This window comes from Coturnix japonica, chromosome 5 (genome assembly GCF_001577835.2).
Source record: "Coturnix japonica isolate 7356 chromosome 5, Coturnix japonica 2.1, whole genome shotgun sequence".
In the NCBI taxonomy this organism is placed as follows: domain Eukaryota; kingdom Metazoa; phylum Chordata; class Aves; order Galliformes; family Phasianidae; genus Coturnix; species Coturnix japonica.
Window position 1 is genome coordinate 31,364,652 of NC_029520.1, and position 6,848 is coordinate 31,371,499.

Genomic DNA, 6,848 nt, shown 5'->3' on the forward strand with positions numbered 1-6,848 from the left:
TTTTATACTGACAAATTAATTAAAATATTGTATATTGAAATGCTATTTAAGAATCCAAGGCAAAACACCCCTTCAAGCTTCTTGAACATTGGTCCCAAGAAAAATATTTTAAAGCAAAATTTACCCTAAAATTTTCTTTGTAGATGATCAAGACATAAAGATCACATTCTCCTAATCTGTAAAGCAGCTACATATGATGACAGTAGCAGTAATAACTGGCAAAAAACTAGGTTAATAAATTACACCTTTTACTGAGTAAGCTGCAGTATGTTAAATCTGAGACATTAGAAAGATAGATTGTTATTATTTTTTTTTTCCCCAATCAGCTTCCAAAATAACAATTCAACAAGTGGTGGTAAAGCATTTCTCTTTCTGTTCATCCTTTCTTTTTGTTTGCCTTTGTCAACTCCAAGAGCACTCCCATAATAATATCTCAACAGATCAAACATTTTTGAGTTTCAAAAGCATCATTTCTGCTACAAACTTTAGCAAAAATTCAGTCTTTAAACTACACGATTGTTTCCTTACAATTTACAGCTGTATTCTCTTAATACAAATGGACCTAGTGTGCCTAAATTCTATGAGGTCAATTTACTTAGCTTATATATTTCTTTCACCTACATTTCAATTAGATATAGGAAACCATAGCACTATGAGGGGACTGAGGTCTACTGGACTAAAACAAATGATACCCTTCAAAGGGATATACAATTGGGATCTTTCTGTAAGTGTTTCTGCATTACTGTTCCCAAAAGACCAGCTGAAGAGATTACCAGCTCCAGCCAACCCCCAAATTTTTGTTGCCATCCTCTTGCCTAAAAACACTGCCTTGCCAGATCCACTGGCTAAATTACTTGTGCTACCATTTCCTAATTTATATCAAAATGAGTTTGGTTGTCATACCATTATTTTCATGGTATGTGCAGGTTTATTTCAACTAAAGTTGTATATATGAAAATTAGGTATCTTATCTGCATTCGTACTCCCAGCTTGTCCTCAGTGAGTGGAACAGGTATCTCCAGGAGGTAATTCCAGTCATTACAAGTAAGATGTAAACTGCAGTCTGGAATTCATCATGGAGGAGGGTCCTCGTATATTAGTACCTGCTGGGGGATGACCTGCAGGAGAGGAGCTCAGGGGAGAAGGATCTTGGGGTCCTGGTGGATGACAGGTTGGCTATGAGCCATCAGTGTCCCTCCTCTACTCTTGTGAAGAGTAGAAGCCACATTTTCAATACTGTTTCCAGTTTTGGGCTCCTGTAAGAGACTGATCATTTTTTGCACCTTTGCCTGCTAAAGGCAACAGACAAGTTCTGGTCAAAGTTCAAGAAATCCTTTGCCTGAAGATTTGTAGGCCAGGGCAAGGAGAGAGATACGAGTAGCAGCTTAATGGCCCATAAGCAGTCTTGTTTGTGAGCTAGGCTCGAGGGAGATAACCATATCTGCATGCTCAGGGATGCTGTGCATGTCTCTCACCTCAGTGCCCAGGAATGCCACGTTGGCAGAAGAAGAGGATAAAAATGGGACCTACAACCAAGTGAGCGGTGTCTGACATCAGGTGCCTCGTGACTTGATAACTGTCTGCTGCTGGACTCTCCTGGGCCTGCTACCTGCCTGTTTCTCCTGGACTCACTGTCACTGTACCTACTTGTTGCCTAAGGCTGGCCACGCTGCTGCTGCTGCTCTCCTCTGTACTCTTGCTCCTGTATCGGCCTTGGACTATAAGAATGGTGTGCAATGGGATGATGATGAATCTTGGTGGTAACTATCCCCACTTTACATAATTTTTGCTTCTTTCCTATCTTTCCTATCACCCACTTTCCCTTCCCCATCACTCTAATTGACCAGGACTTGTAATAAACTGGTCAGACCAATGTTTGACCCATTGTGTCTAAATCTCACTGTTGGGTATACATGAATTAAAAGAACCTCTTCTCCCTCCTAATAATTGGAGTGAGACAGCTCCCCAGTTTAAAAAAGACATGGATCTCCTAAAAGAAGCGCAATGGGGAGTCACAAAGATGATAAAGGGCCTGGAGCATCTCCCCTGTGAGGAAAGGCTGGGTGACCTGGGTCTGTTCAGCCTTGAGAAAAGAAGACCGAGAGGGGATCTTATTAATGTTTATAAATATCTTAAGTGTGGGACTCAAAGGGACATTACCAATCTATTGTCAGTGATCCGTGGGGACAGGAAAAGGGGAAACAGCCATAAACTGAAGCATAGGAAGTTCTGCATCAATATTAGAAAGAACTTCACAATAAAGAACAGGCTGCCCAGAGAGGTTATGGAGTCTCCTTCTAATGGAGATATTCAAAAACCACTTGGACGCCCGTCTGTGCAACCTAATGGCAGGGGATTTGGTCTCAATAATCTCTAGAAATCCCTTCCCTGATTCTCTGATTCTGTGAAGAACAATTAACTTGGAATGAGCATCCATCTAAAGTAAGGTAAATCAGATTCTATCCTGTCCTTGATTTGTAACTCACCAAGTATGACTGTCAAACATAACGATAATTCTGGAAAGCGATTCTCGAATTGGACAATCATCATTATCAATTGTTGTAGCCTTCCTGTGCATTTTGGAAAAAGTTCATTAAAAACAGAGTTTGCACTTAGTAGTAACAACTGGTAGTTTTGTAAATATCCTTTATACAAGGATCACTACTATTATTTCTTCCCTTACCTTGGTAGCATCACTGTCTTTAAAATAAATGTTCAGATTGTAATTACCTTTTCTAATGAATATGCACAATTGGAAAAGACACAGAAATCCTCTGGATGAGCAGCATAAATATCTGTAAATTAGCTATGCAGATCTCACTATGAGTGTTCAAAGGAAGTGGACAGTTTGAAAAAATATACATTCTAGTTGATATGACTAAAGTTCAGTAAAATATTTTAAAGATTCAGTTTGAAATCTATTTTCCATGATTATTTAATAATTTTTTTTTGCAAAGGTTCAAACTTTCTACACCTTCTACCAGTTTTCATTCAGATTAAGTATACAGAGCTTGAAAGGTTCTCAGTTGTAGGAACTCTTGTCATAATTTTCAATCCATTTAAACACCTATATATTACAATTATGCAATAAGTTTAAGTCACTTAGCAGATCAAATTAAATAAGCACAGATCTGTTCTTCATCAGTTTGTTATGGGAAAATTCATAACAGATCACAACTGAACAAAGATAATTTCATGAAATCATCCCTCTTTTGGCTATGTGCATTTGACTTTACACTTTCTAGACTACTTAATGTGCTATAGTCAGCTACAGATATTATAGGAATTGCTTTTACATAATTATTTTGTCTTACCTGTATGTATCCCTCATTTAGACGATTTGTGAGGTGTGAAGGGTGTGTGTAGATGAATGAGTTACACTCCGAACTCATCTGCCATCTGTATGGGAACTGTTAGGTCACAGTCTGAACCAGTGACCGAGCTTCTAGTAAAAGGGCATTGCTAGCCCTCAGAGCACAGGTGGAAGCAATTCATCCGTGTAACTAGAAGGAGTGGACCACTCCCTAACCTCTCTTAAGGGCTGGCAGCCACAAGATTATTCTTTTTTTTTTTTTGGTGTCTGGTGGGCAAAGGGGTAAGTTCTGTTCCTTTTTTCTTTAGTACCAGGTTGTGACTGCTATATTTCTTGGGTGATCCAAATCTGGTTTAATGCAACTGTATTTGCTGTCTCCTATCTTTACACAAACCTCCACAGAATTGCCTGCAACATGCTAATGCTGCATTGCACCAAACAAAAAGCATACAAATATGGATAGTTACTATATGGTAGATGACAAGAACAAAGGTTTTTAACGCCTCACCTCCCTGATAAGGTGTTTTTCATCTTTCTATACTTAAGTTTTCTTAGACCATACTTTATTTCCCTTACTCTGTTGCGACTTTATAATAAAATCATGGCCTATTTGTTGTAAAGTAAAAAGTAAACTTATTGCTTATAATAAGGAGAACACTTCGCTAAGGTGATCGATTTGTTAGCACTGTTACAGTGCCATAGTGCACTCTATGTGAACTGACACATCTGTGGTTTTCTAGACATGTTCACACAAGGGGTGCTCTGAAAGTAATGCTTCCTGTTTTACTATGTTGACTCATGGCATTAGAGGCTGATAGTAGTGATATGGCCCTAGAGGTCAAACCTTCCCACCAATGTTCTGTGATGTTATGTTGCTATGTGACAGATTGCAGCAGAGGGGCAGTCTGCTAAAATATTGAATTGCATGTGAAGAAAGGTGTGTCACTGAATTACACTATGCAGAATCACAGAATCACAGAATTACCCGGGTTGGAAGGGAACTCAAGGATCATGTAGGTCCAACCCCCCTGCCTAGCAGGGCCACCAAACAATAAATTGCACCCACTGACATTCATACACACTTACTGAATAATTATGGAGACATGATGTAGATGTGAGCATAGTGAGGCTGTGGGTGGTGTGTTTCAGTAGTGGCAACAGCTATGTTGAAGACCAGTCATGTTCCAAACAGCCATGCAGATTTTTATGAGCCTGGCATGCAGGCTCTTGTTCATTGCTGGTGAAAATTCATAGCTAGTGGTGGTGACTAAATTGAATTGAGGATTTGCTCTATCAAAAAGTCTTGTTGTGCTCTTTGTAGATGTTGTAGTTTCCATGGAAATAAATAGGAGATGTTACTTTCAAAGTGACCAAGATAAGGAGAGAGAATCTTCTGAAATGATAATTCACTGAGTTTTTTCTACGCTACTTTTTTTTTTCCCTGTTTTACTAATCTTCCTTTCCCATTGCATCATGTTTATCCAACTTATATCTCTGCACATGTATAATTGTAAACTAGTTACCTCTACTTGAGTTAAATCATGGTTTTACTAGAAATAATAGAGAATATGAAGAAGCCATTTTGCTCAGTATGAAATCATACTGCTTAGAAGCATGACAGTCATACACACAATTAAGTAATTCGGGACTTAAGTGCTCATGATGATCTTGTTATGAGCTGCCACACAATAATCAATGGGAATACTTTCCATTTCCAACTAGCTAGAAAAGAAAGCTTTTATTTATAAATATGTTAAGCTTCAGTATCTGTTTCCCTCAACAGTTTGAGATGGCCAGTAAGTTCTCTGGATCTACACTGTTTTCTTAAAAGGCATAGTATTCATCCACGATGAACCCTGTTCTGTCTCTTGCCACCTCAGTTACTACTGCTTAGAACTTCTAAAACACAAAGATCTGAGTCAAGTGATAGAAAATCATTCTTTTCCTTCAGGATATAAAGCTAAATGCTTACTAGGAGCTGCTGTACTGTAAGAATAATTTTTTTATTTCTTGTTTACTCAGAGCTGAGTAAGGCATGATCTTGGGGGATTAAAGAGTAATGAAAATCAAATCTGTGCTAAGTTCTTAGATTTAGTAGTAGCAGCTATACCTATACTAGAAGTATGGACTTTTTTCTGTTGCTGTTTTTAACAAGCAGAACTTAACAAGAAGCACTTCAAATGCTTCTTCTTGTCGAGTTAGTCATCATTAAATTTCTGACAAGTTTTTTTATTATTGTTAAATTCTAGCATCAATCCTAAATCATAATACAGATGTATGCATCTATTGATCAGTCTCATATGACTAACTGCTATGTATGAAACTTGATATTAAAAATAAATAATGACATATCAATGCAATAATGATTTTATGAAAGCACTCTGCCTTTCATATCTATTGATATTTTTCTGCAAGCAAACAGATCACAGTTCCACATCCACAGTTCCACTGACATGCAGAGAAATAAACAAAAATGAGTTGGAGAACAGGCCTGCATAGCATACGGCTCAGGGGCTTCATGCAGCCTGCAGAACAGTTTCTCTAGCATGCCAGCTATTTAGCAGCAATGTGTACTGTTACAAAAAGCAGAGTATGCATCCTGGCTGGGCTTTTAACCAACCTCTCAGCTGTAAGCAGCTGATGAAAAGTGTATCTCCTGGCTGGCCATATGGGTAGGTGGGAGGACTTTATTTATAGGAAGAAGAGAAAGGCAAGAGATACTGGACAGTCAGGGGAGGAGGAAAACTCAGTGCTAGCAAGGGAGGATTGTTACTGTAGTACAGTAGATTGGGTCTCATCTTAATATAGCATTCTAACAACTATCATATTTATAGGGGATGTCCACATTTGAGAATTTCATCATTGCATCTATTCTTGCTTACATAAATACAGTATCTCAATCTAACCTAGCAAATTCTTGTGGTAAATACATGCTGTCTATATGCTACAATTTTAGACCTATTAGGAAAATCCATACTCTACAAAGAGTGAAGTGCCTAAGTTCAATGTGAGATTTCAGGGCACGTAAAATCCCTTACACCCAGCACTTGCTGATGGTTTTTCTTATCTGCTTTGGCTCTATTATCAACTATTACATTTTACTGAATGATTCAATTCAATGTTGTAGCTGTAATACTTTATAAAAGTTGAAAACTCCTACCTAACCCAAGGTAGGATTTCAAAAGTAGATGAACTGTAAAAGCAAATACATGTTTCCCAAGTGTGACAAGTGTGACTATCTTGGGGTGGTAACAGACAAGATTACCATCTCAAGGGCAGTTACCTTGATACAACAGATCATTTCTGCCCAAAAGGAAAAGAGACATGTTTTCCTTTGCTCTCATCCTTCTCTCTCTCCTTGTGCCACTTTTAGTAATGGTGAGCAGTTAAATATCATATTGTGTGGGAACTGAGGTCAGGAACATGAACATACCTGTGAAGATGACACCCTGAGAGTGCTCCTGAAAATGTTCTCTGATGGAAGTTTCAGATAGTAGTTTTCTTGCAGGTATTTATCTCTTAGTGGCCTCAAATA

The 6,848-nt window shown here is 38.3% G+C and overlaps 1 long non-coding RNA gene across 1 annotated transcript in view; it reads right to left on the reverse strand.

Moving 5' to 3' along the window:
* LOC116653522 overlaps positions 1–6,848 on the reverse strand; it is a 33,275-nt gene extending 26,427 nt beyond the window's left edge. Inside the window, exon 1 of the long non-coding RNA XR_004307554.1 lies at positions 6,747–6,848. This is a non-coding gene — a long non-coding RNA (uncharacterized LOC116653522). The remainder of the gene's footprint in view (positions 1–6,746) is intronic.